This window comes from Penaeus monodon, chromosome 18 (genome assembly GCF_015228065.2).
Source record: "Penaeus monodon isolate SGIC_2016 chromosome 18, NSTDA_Pmon_1, whole genome shotgun sequence".
Classification (NCBI taxonomy): domain Eukaryota; kingdom Metazoa; phylum Arthropoda; class Malacostraca; order Decapoda; family Penaeidae; genus Penaeus; species Penaeus monodon.
In genome coordinates, this window is record NC_051403.1 from 8,477,266 (window position 1) to 8,482,265 (window position 5,000).

Sequence of the window (5,000 nt, forward strand, 5' to 3'; positions counted from 1 at the left end):
AGAGAGGCAGATAGAGCGTCGAGAGAAAGAAGATAAGGAGCAGAATAAGAAATAATAAGGGGAAAAATAAAAAAAAAAAACCCCGGAAGAACAAATATAAAAGGTTTCTCATTATCACTCATTATTTTTTATAAAATTTAAAGGGTTGCGATCAAAAAATTAACTTAATGACTCTCTCGCCTCTCAGTCAAAAGCCCGCAGAAAAAAAGGAAATTAAGGTGCTAGTTTTAAAGGGGAGGATAATGACTTTTTCCAGGGGAATGCCCACCCAACACCTTAATGTACTATTTCAATCAAATGCAGGTCCCGCACCCCAAAACACAAAACAAACACACACACACCACACACACACCCCACACACACACAAAACCACACACACACCACACACACACCCCACAACACCAAAAAAAAAAAAAAAAAAAAAAAAAAAAAAAATTTATAAGAAAAAAAAAAACACGAAAAAAAAAAAAAAAAAAAAAATTTTAAAAATCAAAAATTATAAAAAAAAGAACATAAAAATATAAAAAAAAAATTAATTAAAAAAAAAAGGGGAAAATAAAAAAGAGGGGGGGGATATTAGGGGTGGTGATGGGGGGGAGGACTGGGGGACTGTGGGGGGGTGGGGGGGGTGTAGGGAGTAGGGGGGGAAAAGGGAAAAATAGAAATATATTTTTTAAAAAAAAAAAATAAAAATAAATAAATTTATAAATATTATATAACTTTAATATATGTAGGTATATAAAAATATATAAATATTATATATAATATATAATATATATATAATAATATATATATAAAAAAAATATTTTAATATATAAAAATTTTGTATTGTATCATATATAATATATATATTATATATATTATTATATATATTTTAATTTTTTATATATATATATATTTTAAAACCAACATACATAAAATATATAATATATATTTTAATAAAATTATATATATATATATTATAATTTTAAAATATAAAATATAAAATAATTTTATTTTATATAATAAATATATTATATATAATTTTATATATATATATAAAATATATATTATTTTATACTACATCCCATAAAAATACTATATATAAAATTATAATAATATATATAATATATTATATAATATAAAATTATATATATATATTTTAATATTTATTATAAAATAAAATTTAAATATTAATAAAATATTTTAAAATATATATTATATATAATATATATATATTATATATATAATTATAATATATATAAAATTTTTTATATATATATATCCATTTTAACAACAACACACACACACACACACACACACACACACACACACAGGAAGGGAGACAGAGCGCGTACATACATACATGCAAACAAGTCTTATTTTTCATCTCTTTTGCCTTCTGTTCCAGAATACCAAAACTTTGCCTGGCGTTTCAGCACATTTCTTCCGCCTGAGTCGACCTTACCTGAAGTGGCAGGGCGGTTGAGGCCAGGGACGCCGCCGAAGAAGGGTCCTGCGATCCCTGGGCCGAGTCCTTGGGCGCCAGGACTCCCTCTCCGGCAGAGCTCGCGTCCTCAAGAACAACCCTGAGTCCCGTCGCTTCTTCTAACTGCAAGACAAAAAAACACACACAAAAAAAAATCTGTAATTTTTATTGTTGTTATCATTGCTATAATAATGATTAGGATGACAATAATGATGATTTTAGTTATCATTATTATCAATAACAATATTATTATTTATATTATCATTATTTCTATCATCACCATTACTATTGATATTATAATCATTCTTTCATCATAATTATCATCATCTTTATTATCATTATCATTTTTAGTGTCATTATTATACCTATCATTATTGCTTCTACTACTACTTTTATCTTTATAATTATTACTATCATTGCAATCAGTTATATTCTATATTATCATTATCATTAGTTTTCTGAAAGTCCTCAGCTGTTTGTACAGACCTTCTGCGAGTGAATCGCCAGAAGCCCCTGCAGCTTCACCGGGTCCATGAAGCTCGCCGTCCCCTTCCTCACGCTCACCCACACGCAGGTCGAGGGCGCGCGACGACCCTGGAACTCGGGCGTGGGAGAGACTGAGTCCCTTCGCGAGTCGTTGTTGGTCACTGAGGCCGGGTCCTGTCCGCTGCGTCTTGGCGTGGGGGCTGCGAGGCGAAAGGAGGGGAGCTCGGAAGGGGGGGAATGTGAGGGATGCGGTCCAAGCGCGGGGACACCTGCGCGGAGGGCTTGGGGCTTCGGTCAGCGTGCGTTGGCGTGTATGGTGTGTAGTAGGCTTCGTCCTGGTCGCGACTGCTGTACACGCTCACGACTTCCACGGTGTACGCGTCCTGCCCGACAACTTTCTCGACGGCCTGCACTAACCTGCCCAAGCCACCGCCGCCTTCCTAGGGGATGAGAACGCGAAGGCGATGACCGTAATATTTACCATCCTTATCGTTATCACCCTCATATTGGTTATAAAAAATACTGTTTTCTCACCCCGGGCGTCCATCCCCTGGTGAGGTCCGCGGGCGTGGTGGGCGCCAAGGTGACGGAGGCAGCGTGCGCGAGGGCGTCGGGGATCAGCAGGCGAACCTCCACCGTCACGTTGGCCCGCACGCCCGTCTGCGCCCACACGCGGTCGCTCACGGTGAACTGTAGCTCGTACCTGCCCACGGGTAGGAAGGAGCCGAACGCGAGAATGGATTAGATGTTGTACGCTTAACTGACAATAAATGATGGGATTAAAATGGTATGCATCCAATAACCTGTTATGCTGAACAACCAATTATGCATATGTTTTCAAAATCAAGAGAGGCAAGATAATAAAGTGCTAACAGCTGATTGCGTATAATTCAACACGTAGCAAAGTGATTACTAGAATATAAGTTATTCTAAAAGCTGCAGCTCGTATCTGTCAAGAGTTAAAACGTCTGGGCTCTGTAATAAATTATGAGACCTTTTGGATAATCTAACATCTGGCTTAAGTGATCTTTTATTCCATTCTCCTTAACACAGAATACATTTTAAAACGGATTAGATATACACTCCGAACTTTATAATAAATCATATACAGCATGCTTGATACACAGAGACCTCCGGGAAACCTAATTATCGATATATGTTGGCTAGTTTGATAAAATTATGACTGTGTCTTTCATCTTCCTCTTTTATTAGCCTGACCTATTTAGAGGGATTCGGTTACTGCGATGGACGTTTTTATAGACATTTCCTTTTCATTAAATTCTGGTAGGATTGATAGCAAATATTCTATGTGCCTCGAATTCTTCAGGCCAAGGATATCGAATATGATTAATAGGAATTTAATATGAGTTTTTATTCGAAGATACAGCTGATACATTTCATAATCCAGGATAATTGTTTTCATAATACCAAATACAGCGAAATACGGGTGGTAGTTGAATTCCGGGTATATATTTCCGTAGAGTTAAACGAATGATGCTGAGTAATCACACTCGTCTTGTTTTCTTCTCTCTCTCTCTCTCTCTCTCTCTCTCTCTCTCTCTCTCTCTCTCTCTCTCTCTCCTCTCTCTCTCACTCTCTCTCTCTCTCTCTCTCTCTCTCTCTCTCTCTCTCTCTCTCTCTCTCTCTCTCTCTCTCTCTCTCTCTCTCTCTCTCTCTCTCTCTTACAGCAACCAAGGTGCCAATTACTAAGCTTACGTAAACTCAGCTGATTTCCACTCTCCTTGAGTTTTCGCGATTTTTTTTCTAATGCATTAACAGAAATGTTAACTTAACATTATGATAATTCAATTAATCAATATCAATAGCACTAACAAGAATCTTTTCGAAATAAGGAAAAAGGTAATTAGTAACTGACTCCTTGGCGATTAAGCACTTGTGGAGTCATCTATAACCAAAAGCTCACAGTGGGCATGGCAGGATTTTTTTCCCGGCAACAGTATGTTAAATATAAACCATACACGGAAAAAAAGTAAATTTGTTTTGATTCAACTATTATCATCACTGATTTAAAATATATCAAATACATTACATGATCTAGAAAAATAGTTCAACACCGAATATAAAATCCGTAGAGTTTACCGACGGACTCCTAATTGAAATCATCCGTCAATAAATTCAAAGATATCTATTGAAAGGAAGAGCTCTTCCAAATTGTGAAAGCTTTCCATTATTCAGTGCAAATCAAACAAAAGCACGGACCTATCTTCATCCTAAATCAATGATTTCCTCGGGTTCCCAAAAGAGTAAACATTCGAGTAGCTTTTTGAGTGAGGGTATTTTCCTCGGTCTTTCGTGTGGCAATGGGACTCTCCTGCCTTCTGTTTATTCTAACGGAAGACAGGCCAGTGAGGGAAACAACTTTCTAATTAAATGAAATACGCATCTTCTCTTGTAGAATATTTATTGCTGATAAAGAAATGATAATTTTTTACATTCATGATACGATTTTTGCAATCAACCACAACACGAATACATATATTGTACGTTGAATTTAATTGGTTCGAAATCTAATCTAGTTGAAACGTATCTGCATTTTGATGAACAACTGCTTTTCATTATTCAGTGTGTTTAATTCGTATGTAATTGGTGCTTGATCACAATGCCTTGGAAACAAACGTAACAATAAATCAACATGGTATCAAATGCCTCTCACATATTAAGTTTTCTGTTGATCTCACAAATGTTAAAGGATAATGTTGGATTTTAATTACATTTTCCCAAAAGTTCAGTGACAAAAGATGACAAGAAAATGACAAAATAGATTTTTCGTCAATGATTCTCCATGGAAGTGAATTCACCTCGTTATTCACGTATATTTATTTATTCATTCATTTATTTATTTTTTTACCACGCTTAACTTTAAATGACGATTAAAGTTTTTCGTTTTTTGTAGATGTTATGTTGTTATGTTGGTGATATGGTGATAATAATCATGGTGAAACTGTTGATGAGGCTAAGGAAGTTGAGACTAATAATGAAGGTTAATAATAATGATAGTGAAGATGATAGTGATGCCTATACTTAT